The sequence below is a fragment of the Cibotium barometz genome, chromosome 24, assembly GCF_041138505.1.
Source record: "Cibotium barometz isolate CiBa-2024 chromosome 24, ASM4113850v1, whole genome shotgun sequence".
In the NCBI taxonomy this organism is placed as follows: Eukaryota; Viridiplantae; Streptophyta; class Polypodiopsida; order Cyatheales; family Cibotiaceae; genus Cibotium; species Cibotium barometz.
The window spans coordinates 1,839,930-1,864,529 of NC_141069.1; the positions used below are offsets into that span (position 1 = coordinate 1,839,930).

The 24,600-nt window shown below is 50.5% G+C and overlaps 1 protein-coding gene across 3 annotated transcripts in view; it reads left to right on the forward strand.

Moving 5' to 3' along the window:
• The window catches only part of LOC147624791 (uncharacterized), a 71,142-nt gene that overhangs the window by 12,500 nt on the left and 34,042 nt on the right, over positions 1–24,600 (forward strand). The gene's annotated exons all lie outside the window — the stretch shown is intronic.

Below are 24,600 nucleotides of genomic sequence, written 5' to 3' on the forward strand. Positions count from 1 at the left end.
TGAAGAGGGGGGTGACTCCGCTTCTTTGTCACAGAGTTCACTTGGATGAGATCTGGAAGTCGCTTTTGGTATTCTTATCAGCGCATCCGAGATACTGAACTGACAGTATATTTGCCTATGGGACTTCTATGATATGTGTACTAATCACATGGTTTGATTCATGGATATACGAATCTTTTGAGAGAATGGGGACGCCTATTCTAGATTTTCATTTGATAAGCATCAGTGTTTACTCGTGTTCATGATGTACTGTTGATCGTGGGTCCTGTGGGATGGCCATGAGCGGAGCAGGTAAAGCATCCAGGGGGGGACATGACTATTCATGAAATGGATGCTCTTGATTTATGTATTCAGATGTTCTGTTTCAGTTGGCAGGACATCGCTTTCTTGTTGCTCTCTTAGGTTCTGTTTCAGTTGGCAGATCCTTTGAATGAACAATCGAGGACGATTGCTTTGTTTTAAGAGGGGGGTATGCTACAGGACTGAGTATTTTACCTCTTTTTCTTAAGCATTGTAATTATGTTTTAAACCTGTTTAGCATTCACTGATCATGTTTTACTCTGTATGTGCATGTGTAAGTTGTACACGTGTGGGTGCAGATACATGCTTGGTGTGTGTGTACATGTGTGTGCATGTTTATGTGCATGTGTTTTTTTTCTCTCACCTTGCTACAGGTGTAGCAATCTCTCTCTCAAGGCTACTTGTGGGTCAGTCGTGCAAGTACAACAAGTACAGGCAACTAACATGTGGCACTGCCACGTGGCACAAGTGATTTGGCAGATGACGCGTAGTATGACTGGCTTCATAGGTTAGATTGCAACTGACGTGGGGCACAGCTGATGTGGTTGCTGGGCTGACAGGGTCGCAATTGATGACGTGGCAGTTGGCTGCAGGCATTGAAGCAGTCGTACAGGCGGCTGGCACGTGTGGCAGTCCTACAGGCGCTGCAGTCGTACTGGCGCACCCAAGCAAGAGAGGTGATGGGCAGCTAGATGCGAAGATGCCGGGCAGTAGATCGCATGAGAGGCAACGGGCAGCAAAGAAAAGCGCCGGAAAGAAAAAGCGCCGGGCAGCCCCAAAATCAAAAGAGAAAGCAACGTTGAAAATCAAAAAACGCATCGCCATACAAATACTATATATATATATTTTTTAAAAATAAAAAAAAAGAGAAGAAAAAGCTATTCGATAGTCTTTTGGGAAAAGCCTTTGTAATAGATTTTTCTAAGGGGAAAAGCATAGCTTTTCCTCCCAAACTTGTATAAAAAGGGGGCCAAGGCTCTTGTTTCACCACAACACAAATTGGGTGAAAGCTTCAAGAAGATCTCCTCTACGTGGAGCAAGGGGATTTCTTCTCGGGAATTGTACAAGGGCTACGCCGACCTCGATTGATAAATAAATACCTGCGGGGGCGCCACAAGAGAAAGCCTGGCAAGTCGGTTTCAGGAAGCCGGCTATAGGAAACAAAATAGAACGCTTTGGGGCCAATTGGTCTTTTGTGCAGGAGCACTCTAGCTCCACTTATTCTTTTTCTTCTTCTTCCAAATTTATTATTCCAGTTCGTAAAGTGATTTAAGTGTGATTAAGTGTGTTCACCGCCCGTTAAGTTTCTGAAGGCCGGTTTCACCAGCCACACTCCACCCACATAGACAAGTTTTTTGACCTCTCGACGGATTTCACCGATCTGCTAAAGGGTGTCAAGACTAGAAGGCAGCGGATTCGAATGACTCCACGTGCGTTGGAGGCATTCAAGAACCTTAAGGTGGCTTTGTCAGAAGCGCCTTGTCTAGCGCTTGCCTCGTGGGACGAGCCGTTCCAAGTGATCACCGATGCGAGTAACATCGCCATTGGAGATGTTTTACAAGAGAATGGCCATCCAGTAGCTTACATGTTGTTGTGTTGCGTTTTCTCCCCTATAGGTGTTCTTTGCAGAAGTTGGTGTTCTGATTTGAGGATTGGTGGCATTTGGTACTTGTGATGGACACTTCTTCCGAGATTGTGCGGTTTCCTTCTGAGATTGAGCTCGAGCTTTTGTGATGGCTGCCCCGACTACACTTCATATGTTCTCTGAGTCTGCAAAGTTGGATGGCTCCAACTACACTTTGTGGAAGGTGAAGGTGAAATCAGCCTTGTGTGGAGTGGATCTCTGGGATTGGCTTGTTATACATGCCAATGCCCACCCCTCCCACCCTTGCTTCTCTTGGTGTGACTTGGCACAGATTGATATTTAGCAGGCAAATGATCGTCGTATTTTCTCTTTTTTGATGTTGAATTGTCAGGATTCTGTTCTCTCTCATGTGCGTACAGTAGATGCTGCACATGAAGTTTGGAAGGCATTTGCAGATCTTTACGAGATCAAGTCTCTGGGTCGGATTTTGGCTTTGGAAAAGTAGCTTATGATTTTGTCAGTTTCTGCCTTTCCATCTTTATCAGCTTTCATCTTGTAGATGAAAGATCTCTGGGACGAGCTTGCTGTTTGTGGCAAGGATATCTCTACAAAGGATATGGCTATTCGGCTTCTCTCCAAGCTTCCAAAGAGGTTTGATGCTTACTTTCAGTCTCTTGTTTCTTCTCCTCATCTTGTTCCAGTTACTTGGGAGGAAGTTCTCCCTTCCAGTATGCATATTGAGTCTCGCTTTGAGGAGCGGACTGGCACCTTTGGTGGTTCTGATGGAGCTTTGGCTGCACAAGATAAAGGGAAGAATCAATAGAAGAAAGGGAAAGGGGGTTTTGACAAGAACTCCAAGGATAACGACAAGGATAAAGACAAAGACAAAGGCAAAAACAGATCTTCTAAAAACAAGGACATTGAGTGTCATTACTATGGCAAGAAGGGTCATAAATCGTTCCAATGTCACAAGAAGAAGCGAGATGAAGAAGCAAAGAACTCTACCTCTACAGTAGTGTCTCAAGCCAAGAAGGATGTTGGTATTCTTCTATTAGCAGGTACTCGTCGTGTACTTGCTCTTGCGACTTCTCAATCACGGTCGTGGATTGTGGATAGCAGTGCTACTGCTCACATGACACTCCATCGAGATTGGTTCGAGGACTTTACTGCTAGGACAGCGAGATGACTTTGGGTGATTCTTCTTCCGTGCCAGTTCATGGACATGGCACCATCCCCATCTTCTGCTCCTACGAGGAAAAGAGGTACTTCTCTGACGTTTTGTACATTCTAGATTTGGCATTTAACCTCTTGTCAGTGAGTGCTCTTACAGCTCAGGGTGCGGAGGTGATCTTCTCTCGTTATGAGATTACCATTGGTGATAAGGAGACTGGTAGCATCTTGGCTCAAGGAGTCCAAGATAATGGTTTGTACAAGTTGACCGCTTTGCTTTCTTCCAGTTCTTCTTCAGCTCTGTGGCATGCTCGGTTTGGGCATTTGAGGTATCAGCTTCTACAGCGAGCTTCGAAGGATGGGTTGGTTGAGGGTTTACCGACAAGCAAGGCTCCATCTTCTGTTTGTTCCTCTTGTTTACAAGGGAAGCAACACCGAGCCACCTTTCCGAAGGAGGCGACACACAGATCTTCGACATCAGTGGCGGTTGAGATCTGCTCCTGCGAGCTCCGCCTATCCCCCCCTCCCGCTGCTTCTCGCCGTCGCGCCCCCCCCTCTCCCCCCCGCCTGTCCCCCGCCTCCTCCCCCGCCATCTCTCCCCCCCCGCCATCTCCTCCTCCGCCTCCTTCCTCGTTTCCTCCCCCGCCATCTCTCCCCCCCCCCCCGCCTCCTTCCTCGCTTCCTCCCCCGCCATCTCTTCCCCCGCCTTCTCCTCCGCTTCGCTTCTCCCCCCCACCTCCTTCCTTGCTTCTCTCCCCCGCCTCCTTCCTCGCTTCTCTTCCCCCGCCTTCTCCTTCTCCCCGCCTTCTCCTCCGCTACGCGGCTCTTCCCCCCCGCCTTCTCCCTCACCTCCCCTTCCGTCTCGCCCCTCCCCCCTCCGCTCCTCCCTCCCCCCCCCCCCCCCCCCCCCGCTCCGCCCCCGCTATCCTCTAACCTTCCGCCTCTCCGTTTCCTCGTAGGGCTGTGTCCCTCCCGTTGGTGACCCCGGTTTCTGGCCTTTTCCCTCTGGAGGACTCCATGGAAGCCGCTCCGACTACCCCTGCCGATTCCGGTCTCCGTCTGGAGTTCACAGCTGCAGATCATCAGTTGTTTGTTTCCACAGTATCCGCTCTTGAGGCCTCCTCCTTGGTCTGCAAGATAGTGGGTAGCCGTCCGATGCGGAGAGAGCTTCGCGACCTTCTGCAAGACAGCCTCGTTGGCGTGCCTACCAAGATCGTCAGCGTCGATTTTTTGGGACGTGGCTACTACCAGGTGGATTTCGAGTCCCCCCAGGCAGCTCAGATGGTGCTGGCTCGGAGCCCCATTGCCCTCCGCTCATCCCGGGCGTTCCTGGCGCGATGGACTCACGGTTTCGACCCCGCTTCTGACCCGCTAGCAGGCGCGACAGGTTTCCCCATCACTATCTGCTTTCCTGGACTCCGCAGGGAGTACTTGCCCCTCTTGTCATCCATTGGCAAGGCGTTCGGACAGGTGGTGGAGACGCCTCAGACAGCGGCGTCAGTGATAGCTCGGGCAGCAGGACTCCCGGCCATTCGTGTTGTGGTTCCGTCACCGGAGTCCCTCCCGAAGATGATCCTCCTCCCTTGTCTTTCTGGAGGACATCTGATACAGCGCGTGGAGTATTCGGGCCTCCCCGGCCAGTGCTACATCTGTCGGGAGATGGGCCACCTCGCACGCGCTTGTCCCCCCAAGGGGGTTCATCGTTCACGCTCTGCCGCCTCTGGACCCCCTTCAGGAGGCCCGAGGGGTGGCCATCCACCTCAGAGACCGGACATCCCTGGCTCGTCTCAGCAGGCGCCATCATCTGACGAGCAGGCCCCGGCGGAGGATGCCGCGCAGACCTAGGAGGCTGGCGGATGGCAGGAGGTTCGCCGGCGGAAACGCCTGGCCCGCAGGGACCGTCGCAGACGCCAGCAGGCAGCACAGGCTGGCGGACAGGCGACTCCGGCTGGCGTCCAGGCACCTACCCGCACTTATGCTCCAGTCAGGGATAGGCGGCCCCAGCAGGTCCCACTCCGATGGACGAGGATTCAGACTCAGTGCCCGTTGAGGCCGCCGGTGGAGCCCCCCACGTGGAGACTCCGCTCCCGCCTCCCCCCGCGGGGGGCCCCGCCCCCTCCATGGAGCAGATTCCTGAGGATCCCGGGCCGCACTCTGCGATCCCCGGCTCCTCTTCCCCTCACTCGGAGAGCACTCCTTCCACCCCCCCCCCTCTCCCCCCCAGCCCCCCCCCTCCCGCCTCCCCCGGCGGCCCCCCCTGACAGCTATCCTCTGGCAGATGCCTCTCCATCCTCTCCTCGCTCTCCCCCCTCCTCTCTGCGAGCCACCATCCCTCCCTCGGCCTCTCCAGGATACTCCGCCAGACCACCCATTGCCCCGGGGCAGCGCAGCTGGGTAGGCCAGAGTTCAGTCCAGCGGATGTTCCACCGCCACTCCGAGCTGGTGGAGATGGCGATCCTAGCTTCGCCCGCCATAGAGTTCTCTCCAGCCTCCCCTGGGGGGCCCCCGCGAGTGATGGGGCTCCCAGTGGATTACGGTTTTTTCAGGTGTCTCCAGCTGGATGCTGGCCCGTTCGAGACACTGGTCACGCCCTTGCGAGTTTGCGTGGTGTGCCATCCCTCTCGTTCTCCTTCAGTGGTGAGCAGCATGGTGGCCTTCTCCTTTCCTCTCAGTGTTGCCCCAGACACAACATGGGATTGCAACTCTGTAGAGGAAGTTTTGCGTGATTAGATACTGGAGTTTTCTCACCACTTCAGTGACTTGGGGCTCACGGACCTATTGCAGACCCGATTACACTCAGCCCGCATGAGCTTGTTTGGTATAGGAGATTGGCGGGTGGATCCGGTCCACACCTCAGTTGAGGCGGTGCTACTGATTCTCCTCCATGCCGTCCCGAGGGTGTAGTCTACCTTTAGATACATATATGCAGAGGATTGGTCTCATGCCTATGCCCTGGACAGGGCGAAGGCGGAGTGGGGCTGGACACAGAGACAGGTCACCCTCTTTTTGGAGAGACTCCGCACCCGGACAGACAGTGACTATTCTCCCTCCAAGCGGGTGCCCAAGACTCACAGAGTGGAGGGTAGATCATCCGGGCCGGCTGAGAGGGGTGAGCCAGTGGCGGCTGCTTCACTTGCCATAGCTTATCCATGAGGATCCTCTCATGGAACATCCAGGGTCTTGGTGGACATCGCTGCTACATTGGTCGGGGCAGACTTCGCCACGAGATCCAGAGGGCTCTCGTTGGAGGACCCATAGATATCCTTTTCATTCAGGAACACCACCTTTCTGCCGGGCATACCCGCACCTGCGGGAAGATCTTGCCAGGCAGGAGTCACACTTTTTGGTCACCGGCATATGGCCCCCAGGGGAACCAGGGTGGAGTATGCATCTCAGTCAGCGAGTAGCTTCTATCCGAGGTTGTGGATTCTGGCACTCTGGTCCAGGGTCAAGCACAGTGGATCATCCTTCGGGTTGGGGAAGACCGCATTGGCTTCCTCAACTTCTACGCCCCAAATGGGGCGACCGGGAGAGCCGAGTTCTGGAGCACCATTAGGCAGTCCCTCCCCATGGCAGACAATTGGTGCCTAGGGGGGGATTGCAACATGCTGGAGGATGCAGAGGACAGGATGGGGGGCAGCCAGGAGACCATTCATGGGCCGGAGCTCGCTGCCTGGGAGGAACTAGTGCTGCAGGTGAGAGGCCAGGATCCGTGGACTCTCTCGGAGTTTGGCAGGTTGCAGGGGAGTTTATCTTTCTCGCGCTCGGATAGACGGGCCACAGGAGTTAACCTTTCCCGCATCGACAGGTTTTACATTGATGAGTGGGCTTGTGATAGAGGTGGCACTGTGGGTATACTTGCAGGCTCCTCGTTTTCAGACCACTTTCCAGTGCTTCTCCAGATCGAGGACCCTATGAGAGGAGAGCGAGGCCAGAGCGTCCAGATTCCAGATTGTCTCATAGAGGAGCCCGAGATTGTGACCAGAGTTGAGCAGGTCTGGCAGGAGCTTCAGTTCAGGAGAGGATCGACAGCCAGCGATCTTGCCAGGGGTTTGCAGGAGATCAGTAGGATGCTCAGACAGGCTGCCCTAGACCGTCTGGAGGCTTTCAGAGAGCAGGAGAGGAGCCTGTGGAGGAGTCTAGCTTCCCTTCAGAGACTCTAGGAGAGGGATCCCATGAGCCCTTGGATTTCAGAGCAGATGGAGTCAGCTCGCACAGAGATCAGATCCATCGAGGAGAGGAGGGTGGAGTTCCGATTCCATGCTCGGGCTTCTTTTTGGACACAGGCTGGAGACAGAGTGACTCGAGATTTTTTTGAGGCGACAGGGCCTCGCTTCAGACGAGAGGGTCTCAGGCGTCTTCGGCAGGCTGACGGCCAGGTAGTGGTGGATCCCCCCAGGGTTCGGGCGATAGCCACAGATTTCTACAGGGATCTGCTCTCTGCTGAGCCAGCAGATGACAGGGTGAGAGAGGCTCGGGAGGCAGTCTGGAGCTTCACGAGACCGGTTGTGTCGGCCCATTTGCAGCACTCCCTTCTCTCCCCCTTCTCGGATACGGAACTAGAGGAGGCTCTTCAGGCACTTCCTCGGGGCAAATGCCCAGGAGAGGATGGTCTCTCAGTGGCTTTCTTCCAGAGGTACTGGGGTCTCTTGCATAGGGGTTTCAGATTGGCATTCCAGGAGATTATGGAGTCGGGAGACATGCCGGACAGCATGGCAGAGGGGTTGATTCACTTGATCCCCAAAGAGGGAGGAGAGAGACTGGAGATTAGACAGTGAAGACCGATCACCTTGCTAGGCACGGCCTACAAGGTCCTAGCTAAGGCGATCAGCAGGCGGCTTCAGCCTCACCTTCCGGACATCATCCACTCCACGCAGACAGGCTTCATCCAGGATAGGAGCATCCTGGATAACATCTTCTCTTTCTGGGAGGCTACGGCTTTGGCTAGATTCCAGCAGGAGTGTTGGGGTAAAGGCATAATGCCCACCCTTATAGTGTGTACAAGCCCATAAGTTATAGTACATAGTACACTTAGTACTTTTAATGTACTAAGTGCACTATGTGTACTAGTGCAATATACATGTGTGATAGGGGAGTCACACACTCATGCTATTGATGAGTTGACTTATCCCCACAACTCTCTCTCTCTCCCTTGTTCTCTCTGTGTATGTCTCCCACATGAATTAACCTAACCCTAATTCTTCCTTCTCCCACACAACTGGTATCAGAGCCGGTGCCCTTCTAATCTCTGACGCAGGCACAGGTGGCGGGCAGCCACTTCTGCGCTGAATCACACACAAGGCAGCTGGGCGTGAGCGAGGACCCGTAGCGAGTCCCTATAGTCGCTAGTTTAGGTGAGCCGTGTAGCTCTGGCGGGCGGCGCTCAAGTTGGGTGACGTGGAGCGAAAGCAAGCTCGACACGCCTACGTGGGCTATAGGTAGCCAACAGCCAGGCGAACACGCGTGTAGCGCTGGGTGTAGACTGGCGCTAGGCGAAGCAGGCGAAAACACAGGCGAAGGCGTAAACCAAGCGATCGTTGAATCATTCGCAGCCAAGCGATGGCTTTCATGCGTCGAGCGTGGAGCGAACACAAGGTGGCGGGCGTTGAATCATTAGCGAAGGCAGCTAGGCGAAGTCGTCCATCGAACACGCCTACGAGCGATTGTGAAGAGCGAAAGTCTTCTGCGCCCGTGGAGGTCCTGTCGCCCACTAGGAGAGCTACGCACCAACAGTTCCCCGTTCATTGCTTCTCCCCCGATTGCATCAGCTACAGCTGTGCAGGAGCATCAGCATCAGCATCAATAGCAGCACCAAATTCATCAACCTTTTTTTCCTGCAACAAAAAGAAAAATCAGAAATTACAAGGTATTCTGCTTCAATTTTTTTTTGGGATTTGCAATTGAGCAAGTACAGTCATCAATTGAGCAGATACAGGTGCGGAATTGCTCAATTTTGAGCAAAATTGGCAAAATCGGGTGACATTGGTCACAATCAGGATTAATTTGCAGGAAATTGGATGTCGAAATTTGGGGCTTTTGATGTAATTGTGCAATTAAGCACTCAAACATGCTGTATGATGTGAGAAATCGCACATTTGGGCAAAATTGCAGCAAATTGCAGTGCAAATCAAGGGGCTTTTGTGCCGATTGTATTGATTTGCAAAATTTGCAACAAATTGCAGTGCAAATCAAGGGGCTTTTGTGCCGATTGGATTGATTTGCATGCAGGCAATCGCAGTTGATGCTGTGAATAATGTGTTGATGCCTTACAAGCACTCAATGTGCTTGTAAATCAAGGGGCTTTCATGTATTGGATGTATATGTGGCCAGGGGGAAGCACTGTGAACACTCTGGATGCCTTCATGTGCGTCAATGTACCATGTATGATCAGCAATTGATCTCAAATCAAGGGGCTTTTCAAGATTTTATGCTTGTTAAGCTTGGCAAAGCAGCAGGCAAGACATTTATGCCTTGAACCATCAGAAATCAGCTTGCAGTCAAGGGGCTTTTGCCCAATTTCTGTTCGGGACTGTTGTATGCAGTGTTCGGGACTGTAAAAGTCTAATTTTCACTCATTTGGACAGCCAGGAGAGCATTTATTGCTATTGTACCTGCTGGTACAGATTTGGCACAGCTTTGTGCAAGTTTTGGCATGGCTGTACACTGATTTGAGAGAGCAAAAGGTTCAATTTAAGCTGCTGTACTTGCCGGTACAGGTTTGGTACATCATTTGTGAGCACTTGGTACTGTTGTACAGTACTTTGGAAGGGCAACAGAGCACATTTAAGGTGCTGTCCAAAATCTGCAGCAGCCAGATTTTGGTGATTTCATCACAAACAGTGGGAGAAAAGTTGCATTTGTGCTTCCGCAGTGGGAGATAAAGCTTGGGAGAACAACTGTGAGCACTTTGTGTGCTTTTGGTGCAGTGTTTGCACATTTTGCAGGGAGTCAGGCATTGACAGGTTGCATATTGCTATGGCAACCACAGGTGAGAGCTCTTCATTGCTTCACATCAAGAAGCTTGAAGGCTCACATAACTATGATATTTGGCAAACCCAGTGCTACAATGTGTTGCTCCAGAAAAAGGAGCACAAGCCTATCAAAGAAAGGGGTGTAATGCCCGCTTCTCTTACTGCTGAAGAGTGGGAAGATATGGATGAGCTGGCAAGATCTACTATCATGTTGTCTGTGTCAGACTCATTACTTTTCAGCATTCGTGAAGACAAGACAGCTTGGGGAATGTGGCAGAGATTGCAGGACTTGTATGCCCAACAAAGTGCCTCAAGCAAAGTGTATTGGTTGAAGAAACTCATAGGTCTTCAGATGAAGGAAGGGGCGTCTATGACAGCCCATCTAAATGAGTTTAATGGTATTGTCAGCCAGGTCATTAATCAAAAGTTGGCAATGGACGATGAGTTCAAAGCCACTTTTCTGTTATGCACTTTGCCAGAGAGTTGGGACACATTCAGGACAGCCACTAGCAATTCGCATGCTATGCTGTCATATGCAGATGTTGAGGGTGCTCTTCTTCAAGAAGAGATGAACAGGAAAAACAACTCTGTTGGAAAGTCCAATGCAATGAATGCACGTGGGAGATCCCAACAAAGGGGAAAAAGCCAAGAAAGGGGAAGGAGCAAGTCTCGCTCCAAAAAGGATTTGGAATGCCATTATTGTGGCAAGAAGGGACAAATTAAAAAGCAATGCTACAAATGGAAAAATGATCAAAAGGAAAAGGGAAAAGGCAAAGACAAAGAGAAAGATGAAGCCAAAGATGTAAAGCCAAAGGGCAAAAGTGGAGTCAAGATTGAAGAAATCAATGTGTCACATGCAGGTGGCAGTGAGGATGAGGTCCTCTTTACGTCTTCACTTGATGCCCATTCACTTCTTACAGGTGGTCATGGTATGCACTCATGGATCATTGATTCAGGTGCCTCCTTTCATGTCACAGGTTGCAGAGACTTGTTTGTCAGGTATACTGCTGGCAATGAAGGAGTGGTTTATTTGGGTGATAACCATGCATGCAAGATTCTTGGCAGAGGTGATGTGAGGCTTGTGTTTTCAGATGGCTCACAGCTTATGCTCCATGATGTCAGGCATGTGCCTGAGATCAAGAAGAATCTGCTTTCTATTGGACAGCTTGATGATGCTGATTATGTTACCACATTTGGTCGTGGAAAGTGGAAGATTAGTAAGGGCTCACTGGTTGTTGCCAGAGGCTCTAAGGTGGACACTCTTTATTTCATGCATGCAGGTGTTTGTCACCATGCTAATGTAAATGCAACCGAGCTGCCGGAAATTTCTATGTGGCATAGCCGGTTGGGACACATGAGTGTCAAGGGAATGGAGCAATTGTCTCGTTTGGGTTACTTGCCTTCTCTAAAGTTTTCAAGTTTTCAGTTTTGTGAGCATTGTATATATGGTAGACAACTACAGTGCCCCCACAAGAAAGCTCTTGGACAGAAAGATGCTCAGTTAGAGCTTGTGCATACATATGTATGTGAGATGCCTCAGCTTTCTTTGGGAGGGGCAAAATACTTTGTGTCTTTTATTGATGATGCCACACGCAAGGTGTGGGTCTATCCTCTTCGTTTGAGGAGTGATACATTCTCAGTGTTTCAGAAGTTTGTTGCTCATGTTGGGAATCAAACTGGCAAAACACTGAAGGCTTTGCGTTCCGACAATGGTGGAGAGTATATGTCCAAACAGTTTCAGGACTTTTGTGATGCTAAAGGCATCAAGAGGGAGCTCTCTACTCCTTATGATCCTCCACAAAACGGGACAGCAGAGAGGATGAACAGGACCATACAGGAGAAGGTCCGTTCTATGTTGTCACATGCTGCATTACCTCATGGTTTTTGGGCTGAAGCTGTTATGACAGCCGTTCACCTTATAAACAGGTCACCTAACACGAGGCTTGGTGGGACAGTGCCAGAGGAAGTATGGACAGGGAAGCCTCCGTCATACAAGCACTTGAAAGTGTTTGGTTGCATTGCGTACGTGCACATACGCAGGGAAATGCGCACCAAACTTGATCTTTAGTCTCACAAATGCATATTCCTAGGATATGGTGACAAAGGTGAAATGGGGTTTAGACTTTGGGATCCCGTGAATAGAAAGATCATACGCAGCAATGATGTCATTTTTTATGAAACATGCATGTATAAGGAGCCTGCAAGGCAACAGGAGCCTAGCAGAGTCATCTTTGATGATGATGGACATCATGGACAACAACAAAGGGCTGTAAATCAGCCGTTACAGCAGGAAAACCAGCCCTTAACTGGTGCTGAAAATGGTCCAAATGGACAGCTAGAGATGGGAGAAGATATCCCTATGGATATACCACAGTTAGAGGAGATACCGGGCATGATTTTTCAGCCTTATGGCATGGAACAGGAGCCACCAATGGGTGATATGCAGGCTGGACAGCAACCTGCAAATGATGGTCATTGGGTACGGAGGTCCACAAGACCCTCCAGAGCCCCTGACAGGTTTGTTCCAGGGGTTGACTACTTGATGCTCACTGACTGTGGGGAGCCCTCATGTTATAAGGAGGCTTTACAGAGGGCAGACAACGCTCTATGGAAGCGTGCCATGAAGTCAGAGATGGATTCTCTGCACAAAAATGGAACATGGAAGTTGGTGCATTTGCCTGCAGGCAAGAAGGTTTTGCCATGCAAGTGGGTATACAGGCTCAAAGTTGCACCTGATGCAAAGCCAAGGTACAAAGCCAGGTTAGTGGCTAAGGGCTTCAAGCAGGAATATGGTGTGGACTTTGGTGAGATCTTCTCTCCAGTGGTCAAAATGACCACACTTAGAGCTGTGTTAGCTTTGGTTGCGCATGATGATCTGGACTTGATTCAGATGGATGTGAAGACTGCTTTTCTTCACGGTGATCTCCATGAGGAGATATATATGCAACAGCCAGAGGGTTATGCAGTGATTGGAAAGGAGAAGCTTGTATGCAAGCTGAAAAAGAGTCTTTATGGACTCAAACAGGCACCAAGGGAATGGTATCATAAATTTGATACATTCATGAAATCCCAGAAATTCAGGAGAAGTGACATAGATCACTGCTTATACACCAAGAAAGCTTTGGATGGCAGTCTATTGATCCTCATCTTGTATGTTGATGATATGTTGATTGCCGGGAAATCTCGTAAAGAGATGGATACCTTGAAACAGAGGCTGCATCAAACCTTTGATATGAAGGATTTGGGTGATGCAAATCACATCGTGGGTATGTGGATACTTCGGGACAGAAATCAACATGTGTTGTATTTGTCTCAGAAGGAATACATTGGCAAAGTTTTGCAGAGGTTCAATATGGACGGGGGGAAGAAGACTAGTACTCCTTTGTCTCCATATGTGAAACTCAGTGCTATGGACAGCCCACAGTCGGATAGAGACAGGGTTGATATGGCCAAGATTCCGTATGCTTCAGCTTGTGGCAGTCTCATGTATGCCATGGTTGCTACTAGGCCGGACATTGCATTTGCAGTGGGAGTGGTTTCTAGATACATGGCCAACCCTGGCAAGAAGCATTGGGAAGCAGTGAAAGGTGTCATGAGATACCTGAAGGGCACACAGGATATGTGCATTTGCTTTGGCAAACAGGATGCATTAGTGCATGGTTACACGGATTCGGATTATGCCGGTCATCCAGATAACCGGAAGTCTACTACCGGTTATGTGTTTACATTCACAGGAGGTGCTGTATCATGGATATCCAGGATGCAGAAGTGCACTGCCTTATCTACTACAGAGGCCGAGTATATTGCAGCCACAGAGGCTTGCAAGGAGGCATTATGGCTATCTCGGTTAGTGGTTGATTTGGGTTATACAGGGGATATTCCATTGTTGCATTGTGACAGTCAGAGTGCCATCCAGTTGGCAAAGAACCCTGTCTTTCATGCAAAGACGAAGCATGTGGATGTGAAGTATCACTTCATCAGAGAGGTGATAGAGAACAAGCAAATTCAGCTTGTTAAGATTCATACGGATGACAACCCGGCTGATCTGTTGACAAAGAGTTTGCCTCCGGAGCGGTTTGCTCATTGCAGACACTTGATGGGCATTGGATGAGGCCAGTTTCAGCCTTGATATGGCCTTGTATATTATCATGTACATGCTGATTTTTCTTTTCCTTCATTTAAGGGCACTTTGCCTTTAAGTGGGAGGTTGTTGGGTTAAAGGCATAATGCCCACCCTTATAGTGTGTACAAGCCCATAAGTTATAGTACATAGTACACTTAGTACTTTTAATGTACTAAGTGCACTATGTGTACTAGTGCAATATACATGTGTGATAGGGGAGTCACACACTCATGCTATTGATGAGTTGACTTATCCCCACAACTCTCTCTCTCTCCCTTGTTCTCTCTGTGTATGTCTCCCACATGAATTAACCTAACCCTAATTCTTCCTTCTCCCACACAAGGAGGATCTGGCAGTGCTCCTTCTCGACTTCGAGAAGGCATATGATCGGGTGGACTGGGCCTTCTTCTCGGTGGATCCGTGGGGTCTCTGCACTCTACACATCGGCTCATAGCCAGGTGCTGATACAGGGCGTGCGCGGAGAGAGGTTCCAGCTCTCGCGCTCGGTGCGGCAGGGGTGCCCCTTGGCGCCCTTTCTTTTTCTTTTTGTGGCGGAGGCCATGAGCACTTTTTTGACGGCACAGGATACAGGTTTGCGGGGCCTCCAGCTGCACCTCGGAGGAGCTCCTAGACTCGGAGTTTGCGGATGACACTGCTGTCTATCTTCAGGGAGGGGAGGAGAACCTCCGCCGCTTCGCCTCAGCCATGGACAGGTTTTGCAGAGCTTCGGGCGCTTTGATCAACTGGCACAAGTCGTGTGGGTTGTGGGTCAGTTCTGTGCCCCCCCCCGACTTGGAGGCCAGTTGATGGGTTTCAGTGGCTGCCCCCCGGCACTACAGTGCGGTTCTGTATTGGAGTACCGCTCGTTTATCTCTGGCTGGCCGAGTGGTTGTGGCCAACCAGGTTCTGCTTGCTACCATGTGGTACATCACTTCTTGCTGGGCCTTCTCTCGGGCATGCATTGGCCAGGCGCAGAGGCTCATCAGGAACTTTCTTTGGTCCGGTGGCGACGGGCGGCCTGCCAGGGCCAAGGTGGCATGGGCTGTGATCACTCAGCCGAGGGAGAGAGGCGGCCTAGGCATAGTTGATCCTATTTGCCAAAGCCGAGCTTTGCTTGGCAAGTTGGTGGTTCGTGGCCTCCTACCAGGCGCTGAGCCGTGGAAGGAGTTTCTTGTTTCCAGGATTCTCAGCCGCACCCCTTCTCTTAGCGGCCCCTGGACCGCCAGCATCAGGTGGATCTTTACAGAGCAGCGATCCAGAGGAGTGGGCCTTGGATTCGAGGAGCGTTTTGCAGCTAGCCTTCTGAGGGCCCGGGAGCATCTGAGGCCGTCACTCTTCCAGACTCCCCCGGGCACCGATGAGGAGCGCCTGAGGCAGCCATTGATCTGGAACCCCTTGATCCGACTTCCCAGTGGTCATATGGTTGGATCGCGATCTCACGTGTCGTGGGGCCCGTTGAGCTCCGGCCCAGCCCAGTCCCTAGACGACTGGATATGTTTTCAGCAGCTGCCTCTAGAGGCTCAGGAGAGGAGACTCAGTGGGATGAGGGGCAGAGAGTTGATGAGGCAGGACATTGAGGCGGCCATCCCCCGGGAGTGGCGGACTCCAATACAGGACCCTCCACCTCCACAGTGGATGGGCGTCTTTACTCGGCATGAGATCCTTCTAGCGGTCTGCGGCTCAGCAGAGAGAGTCGCCCCACTAACTTTCGAGGTGGGAGAGGGAGGCCAGCTTCAGAGGACCCGACTAGATTTGGATGAGCTCCAGGGTTGTATTTTTCAGAGGGTGCGGGTGGTTGGCTTTCATCAGAGACAGTGGCATGTAGACCCCTCACCGGCCTCGATAGGGGAGGACTTTTCTTGGAGATTATGGGCTTGGGACAGCAGGCCTCTTATTCGCCTTCAGTGGGATCCAGGTGAGTGGCTTTGGCGAGATCCCTACTCGGCCCCTGCCAGCCCAGGCATCCCCTTTTTTCAGTACACAGCGAGGCTGGGGCGGCGGATCCAGAGGCACAGGATAGCGGGCACCCCGGCGGCGGCCGAGCATTGGCGGCGACAGGGGCTCTCCCCTGCCTTCCTTAGGGACTTCTGGCAGCGCCTTTGGGCCAGTTTCTGGCCCCGGAAGGTGACGCTTTTTCTCTGGCTTACAGTGCATAGAGGACTGGCTGTGGGGGCTTGGCTAGCTTTTGGCAGACACCCAGCGTCCTGCCCTCGGTGCGGCCATGCACAGGAGTCGCAGCGGCACTGCTTATGGGATTGCCCACAGGCACAGCAGGTCTGGCAGCGCGCTCTCAGGATGGTTTTTGCAGGCTCGCGAGGTGAGATGATGGTGACGTGGGGTGCGGTGGCTTGGGCCACGGACAGCGGCCCGGCCCTTGGATACGAGGACGTCCCCGGCAATGTGACCATCCAGGTCTCTGACAGGGCGATGGCGGTGGTTCCGACGCCAGACTTCTCTTCGGCAGTCTCCCAGGAGGGGGACGGGCACAGATGGGAGATGATCAGCAGCATGACGGCTTGGCACATATGGAGAGCCCGATGTAGGGAGGCCATAGACCGCCAGGCGACTCCACTGGCGGAGGTCATACAGGCCCTCTGGGTGGACATCATTCACACCTTGAGAGGACACTGGGGGAAACTTCAGGGCGACTTGGATCGCATGAGAGGTCGCCGCAAGGCGTTCCTCCGCACTTGGCAGCCTGGCCCTTTCCTCATCGCGAGGGGCGAGGATGTCACTTGGCACTACAGGCCTCCAGTTTGGCTCTTCTCACCTCCCGCATGTACTACTAGGTAGCCCCCCCCAGAGAGCGGCCAGCCACGGGGGTGGAGCTCAGGTGTTCACTGTGTTTATTATCCCTCCTTGTGAGGTGAGCTTTGTAGCCTTATGGCGTTTTCTCATTAACTAATAGAAGGATCGTTTTTCCAAAAAAAAAAAAAAGGATCTTCGACATCACTTGCTCTTATTCATGCAAACTTATGGGATCCTATGAGTACCGCATCTTTGAGTAAGGTGTTGTACATGCTCGTGATGGTGGATGAGATATACTTGGGTCTTTTTTTTGAAGTCCAAGGATGAGACTTTTTAGCACTTTTGTGATTGGAGGGTTGAGGTGGAAAAAGAGACCGGTTCTTCAGTCAGGGCTCTCAGGACTGACAGACAAGGTGAGTTTACATCCCAGGAGTTTCAGCAATATTGCAAGGATTATGGCATTTGGAGACAGCTTACTACATCATATACTCCTTAATAGAATGGAGTTGTAGAGAGGAAGAATAGAACCATCATGGAGATGGCCCATGCTATGCTTGAGCATTCTTCATTACCTCGATGTTTCTGGGATGAGGCGGCTTCTTACTACTGTCTACATTAAGAACGAGTCTCCTATTGTTCCTCTTCCAGATAAAACTTCATATGAGACTTTCCATGGTGAGAAGCCCTCTGTTGTTCTTTTTCGGGTATTTGGTTGTTCGGCGTATGTACATGTGCCTAAGGAGCATTGCTCCAAGTTGGACTCGAAGTCCCAGTGCATGACTTTTCTTGGATACAGTTCTGTGTCCAAGGCATATCGTCTATATGATCAGCATGCTGGCAAAGTTGTTGTAAGCCGTGATGTGGTGTTCGATGAAACTCCTACATCTTCAGAGGGGGGTGGTGAGCTTCTTCTTCCTCCGCCTCATCCTTCTCCTCCCCCTGCTTCTGTTACACCTCCAGCTGTGGATTCTCAATCAGATGATGATGAGTTTGCTCCTCCTCCAGCGAGTTCGAGCAGATCTGTGCCTTGATGGTATGTTCAGATAGATCGTGATTTTGGGTTACGTGAGCTTTCTTTTGCTCCTCCGCTTGGTTCTCTCAGGCGATCTTCCAAAGTTTCAAGGAAACAAATCCATGAGAGCAACATGTTTGTTAACTATGCTCTTATGTCCTCTAGTATTCATGGTCCTTCTGATCCATAGTGGTTGAGTACTTTAGGTACGGTGCGGTACGGTATGCGTACGAGTACGCATCGGGATGAGTACTTTAAGTACGTTCACTTTTTTTTTAAAATGTGTGTTAAAAAAAAACACATTATAAATCATTCATAATTTAGCAATACTAGTACACAAAGATGCACAAAAAACAATTGAAATGCAAACATGTATGGCACTAGGCATATGCTATATAAATGTCAAATGAGCTGCATTGCATACAACATGAAGGACTGTCCTGTTGAAGCTGAAATCCTCGTACATACTACAAAGTACAAACGCCAATAGCCATATGGCCGGCTCTCACTCATCATCATCCAAGCCTGAAGATGAGGATGATGAGTAGTCTCCATCTGTGAGGAGATTCCCATCAGAATCATATAGTGGCTCCCGCTCCCCCACATCACCTGGTGTCTCCTCAACAATGGTAGAGGTCCCAGGTATCTGTCAGAATATGCAGCGGAAATGATAACCAAACTTGGGTAGACAAGAGCAAGTAGACTGCAGAAAATAAATAGCGCAAGAAACACAGAGAGATAGGTGTGTAAACTCTTCTCTATACACAAGATCCCGGAAAAACTGAATGAGGAAGTGGTGGGGGCAAGGGGCCTATATATACATCCCTGGGAGAGCAGTCGGCCAGCATAAAAGGTGCCCACGACTGCATAAATGCAGACGGCCAGCAGATGAATGCCCACGACTGAGAAACTCCAGTCGGACGGCAGCCCAGTAGCCCAGTAGCCCACGACTGATAAACATGCAGTCGGCCAGCACTGGAGTGCTCCTGGCATCCTCTGGCAACCCTCCCACCACTAGGAAAAATGGAAAAAAATAGGGAAAAATACGGGGAGTGTGGAAAAATGATAAAACACCTTATACAGGCCGGGCACATCCACAACAGAGGATTCCTGCGTCCCAATGAGACTTCAATGGCATCTGCATAAAAGAGCTCAACAGCCCCACGGAGAAGCTCAAGTCCAATCTGGTGTTCAACAACCAGATCAATGAACCAACCAACTTCCTGTACTGCGAGGCATCAACTGGCTCACAAGGATCTATAACGGTTAACTTTGTGTTCGGGTCCATCGGCAAAGTAATAGGCTTGCAGTTCTCCATTCCAAAGGCCTCAAGCAACTCATGAACATACCGCTGCTGAGAGACAAAAAACCCCCTCTGGGTCTGCCAGATCTCCAATCCCAAGAAGAAGCGGAGTAAGCCTAAGTCGGTCATCTCAAACTCCTTTGGCAAGGCAGCCTTCGTCACTCCAATGTGCTCCACATGACCGCCGGTGAGAATGAGATCATCCACATAAAGGATGATAAGTGTGACCATGCCGCGTTCCCGAAAGAGATACAGGTTCGGATCTGCAACCGATCTCTGAAATCCAGTCCGAATAAAGAAGGAATCAATCTTCTAATTCCAAGCCCTGGGAGCCTGGTCAAGACCGTACAAGGCCTTACGTAACCTGTAAACCATCCCTTTCGATCCTGGAACAATAAAGCCTGGAGGCTGCTCAACGTACACCTCCTCCTGTGCAGGTCACCATTAAGGAACGCAGATTTTACATCCATTTGATACACGGGCCACCTCTGAGAAGAAGCAAGGGCAAGAACGGTCCGAATCGTGGACATCCGCGCTGTCGGTGCAAAGGTATCCTCGTAGTCGATGCCTGGCTGTTGAGCATAACCTTTAGCCACAAGCCTGGCTTTGTGTTTGTCCACCGACCCATCAGTCGCGTATTTGGTCTTAAAGACCCATTTGACACCAATGACTGACTGCTTCGACGGCCTCGGTACCAACTCCCAAGTGTTGTTCTTCTCGATGGCATCAAGTTCCACCTGCATGGCTTTCCTCCAAGTATCCTATGAAAGGGCTTCCTTTACGGAAGTGGGCTCTTTGTCCCGCATTATACGAGACATCAAGGCATAGTTCACCTGAAGAAGCTCCGCAGTGTTGCTTTTATCTCGGACTTGATGTGATCTTCGAGGGCCGTCCTTTGTGGTCCACTTGGAGGGTTAGCTCCGTGACACCCGACTCCCGAAGGGTGTCTAACAACCACCTAGGTACTCGAACAGATCGTGGAGCCTCCTGTGGTCGCAGGGGCTCAACTCCAGCTGCGGGCTCAACCTCCTGTGATGACTGAGGTGGATCAACTGGAATGAAAGACTGGGAATCATCATCAGACTCCTCGGGATCTCCAAGAAGTGGCGGCTCCTCGACAATGGATGCTAGAACATGCTCGTCAAAGACCACATCCCGGCTGACAACAATCTCATTCCTCTCTGGATCATACAACCTGTATCCCTTGGAAAGAGAGTTATACCCCACAAATACCAGCTTGCGGGACTTGGAGTCAAGCTTCCCCCTCTGCTTCTTCGGAATATGTACATACGCGTCACTCCCAAAGACACGGAAGTGCGAGACATCGGGTTTCCTGCCAAAATATGCCTCAAATGGAGTCATATGGGGTACAGAAGTCGTGGTTAATGGTATGGACAGCCGTTGCCACAGCCTCACCCCAAAGTGGACGAGGAAGATCACGATGCTCCAGCATGGTCCTCGCCATCTCCACCACAGTCCTGTTCTTTCGTTCAACAACTCCATTCTCCGAAGGCAATCCGGTATTGGCCAATTCCCTTTTGATGCCATGATCTGCACAAAACCTGAAAAATACAGTCGAGGAGAATTCACCTCCTTTATCAGCCCTGAGAGTCTTAACCTGATATCCAGACTCTTTCTCCACCATCATGTGCCAATCCTTGAACCGAGCAAAAGCCTGGTTCTTCTGGGAAAGAAAGTAGACCCACGTGAGTCTGGTACAATCATCAACAAGCAGCATGAAGTAGAGAGATCCTCCCAAGGATGGTATCTGCTGTGGTCCACACAAGTCAGTGTGAATCAACTCCAATGGTTTCGAAGCCCGCCTGGAAGCCTGCTTCGGAAAAGATTCCCTGTGCTGCTTACCACGTATGCAAGAGCTGCAGCGTCCTTGCCTACTACTAACATCTGGCAAGCCAACCACCATCTGGTCCCGGAAGGCGCGCCTCAAAGCATCCACATTTAAGTGGCCAAAACAAAAGTGCCACAAATATCCGACCTGAGAACCTGTCAATGAGGAGAGTGCAGAGAGCTTGTAGATGCCATTCTCCACACCGCCTTCCCAAACAACTTGGCCAGTCTCACGGTCCCTTAGAGCAACTGAATGCTCCTCAAATTCCACCCGAAAGCCAGTCTTGCATACCTCATGCACTGACAGAAGATGAAAACCCAGAGCAGGGACATAAAGAACACGGGAAGCATGCTTGCCCCCCTTGCCGTCGGAAATAATCTCCATCCAGCCCTCACTATGTATCGGAATAGTGGAGTTATCGCCAATAAAGATATGACGTGACTGCCGTTTCAGATCCAGAAAGAAGTCACGGGATGGAGTCATGTGCCTGGAAGCACCACTGTCGAGAATCCATTCCCGGGTATCCTTCGCGGTGAAGCCAACTGCCTCCTTGCTCGAAGATGATGAAGCATCGGAGTCCACCATCTCTAAGTGCACAAATGCTGGAGTCTTTGCAGCTGAGGCTGAGGAATCAGCACTCTTCCTTGTCCGCTTAGGGCACTTCCTCCAGTAGTGGCCTTTCTCGCCACAATCATTACAAGATCTTTCGGCCTTCAGCTTCTCTTGTTCTGGATCAGGCTTCTTCTCAGAAGACTTATCCGGTGAAGCCTTCCCTTTGCCCTTGTTGGAATTCCGGCCTTTCGACCGTTGGCCAGTTAAGGCCTCCGAACCTCCGCCGTGAGGAGGGTTCGTGAAACGTTCCTCCTGGTCCAAGACCATTGGCACAAGCTGAGCCTGCCACTCGTGATCAACGAGGAATAGAAAGCAGAATATTGACCAGGCAAGTGGGAAAGCAAAGTGATGGCCATATCTTCAGATGATATCTCTTTCCCAGCTTGTAGGACTTCCTGCTGAAGGGCCTGCAGCTTGTTAATGTGCTCCCGCATCGTCGAAGACTTTGCAGGGTTCATAACCCGCATCTGCACTTCCAAGGAGATCCGTTTTATGGGTGACACCCTGTTATACAAAGAAGCCAAGTGCTCCCATATGCCTCTCGCCAGCGTCATGTGCTTCACATGATTGATCACTTGTGGTGTGCAATTGAGGAAAATAAGACCGGACCCTGGCGTCGACACGATCCCACATGTGTGCCTGTGCCTCTCGGTCCTTCCTTGTCGATAATAACTCCCCTTCCTCAGCTTCCGGCCGTGGCACCCCGATGATAATAAAATTAGCAAGGTCATATGACTCCAGAACCGACTCCATCATGACCTTCCAGATGCCGTAATTGGACCCGTCCAACTGACGATCCACTGGGAACGTGGGGAGAGTCGGAATCTTCACGTGCTTCTTAGCCATCTCTAGTAAATCTGCCATCGCGGAGAGTAACCTGAAAAGGGTGGGTGGGTGGGGAAAAAAATCTGAAAACCTGCAAGTGGCTGTCCAGCACCTTTGCCCGCCTTCCTCTTGCACCTTCTCTTCCCGTTCAGCCCAAAACAGTCCACCAATCAGCAGCCTAACGCTCCCCCTCTTGCTCAGAATAACGCCCAAGATCTGTCTAGAGCCTATGGCTCTGATACCATGTCAGAATATGCAGCGGAAATGATAACCAAACTTGGGTAGACAAGAGCAAGTAGATTGCAGAAAATAAACAGCACAAGAAACACAGAGAGATAGGTGTGTAAACTCTTCTCTATACACAAGATCCCGGAAAAACTGAATGAGGAAGTGGTGGGGGCAAGGGGCCTATATATACATCCCTGGGAGAGCAGTCGGCCAGCATAAAAGGTGCCCACGACTTCATAAATGCAGTCGGCCAGCAGATGAATGCCCACGACTGAGAAACTCCAGTCGGCCAGCAGCCCAGTAGCCCACGATTGATAAACATGCAGTCGGCCAGCACTGGAGTGCTCCTAGCATCCTCTGGCAACCCTCCCACCACTAGGAAAAATGGGAAAAAATAGGGAAAACTATGGGGAGTGTGGAAAAATGATAAAACACCTTATACAGGGCGGGCACACCCACAACAGAGGCCCTGGTGTATGAATATAGACAGGAGATGATTTCTAACAGTATCTCCTCTGGAAGTTTGCATCTGGTGCTCTGGACCACCTCTACTGATCGCTTTGGCGGCTCTCCCTCTGGCATGTGCACCATGAGTATACACCCTAGTGCCTCTAGAGGTGGAAGGATGACTTTGCTAAGCTGAAGAAGTAAGGGAGCTGGTAGTGAGAGCTCGAGTGACTCGTCTATCAATGGTCTCGAGCTCTCTATGAAGCTGTCTATATATCTCCTCCTGCTCATCACGTACTATGTCGCTCTTCTTGGCATGTTGCTGTCTGTGACGCTCGAACTCCTCAACATCAACCTATGGAGCATGTATTCACTAGTAGTTATTAGTGACTAATCCGAATTAGTCGAAGGTTGGCTCTGCAAAAAACCAACCTCTCTAGTTGTGTTGTGCTCAAGCGGTTTTGGATCTTCGTGTGAATAAGAGAGTAAGAACTCCAGTTTCTCTCACAGGCTCCAATCCATGAAGATTGGAGTCTTAGTTATAACAAATCTTAAAGCCTGGGCCCTGCACCCTACACTCGTGACTCCAAAGCTGAATAATTTATCAATAATCAATATGTATTTTGTATTATTACCTAGGATAATAGCTGAAGTGCAAGGGCTTTTAGTTGAGGCGGATGGTATCCATGTGTCTCCCACCAATCAAGAGGCGTCTTACACACCTCTGGTAGCATAGAAACACCGCGACTATAGAATTCTCCAAGGTTATCGGAGTATCCTATCATCTCTCGATCAATGTGTACCTGCTGCTCATCGATCAGTACATGACTCATGTATTGATCTCTCATGAATAGTTGCGTTGCGTAGAAGGCTGCCCAATAGGTGCAGAAGAAGCAGACACTTACTCATCCTCAGAAATCCTAGCCCTCTTTCTGCTAGGTGCTGCATCTGTAGGCAAAGGATCCAACAACACATCGTCATCAATGATAGTGCTACGAATCTCTCTGCCATGTGGAAACTCCTTGGGATTCTCCCTTATAATAGCATCAGCCGTCTCCTGTGGAATACTTTGGCACCCACCAATTCCCTTGTCCCCCAACTTTGACATGTGGCGAATGACCTGCGTGATCGAGCTAGACTGCTGCAAGTTACAATAATGGCACTTCCAATGACGAGTGCCTGAACCTGCTGATGATGTGGAATTAAGTACAGTAAGGATTTGGTGCCTTTCTGAAGATTGGAAAAAATACATTAAAAAGGGATTGTTCAAGGGGCTGAATTTCTGAAAATAGAGGGAATGATTGGAAAAAATACAAAATTAATAGAGGGCTGAAAATAGAGTCTGTGTGTCACCAATGATCATTCATGAGAGAGAGAGAGTCTAGAGAGTACTAACTTCTAAGTACTAAAGAGAGAGAGAGAGAGAG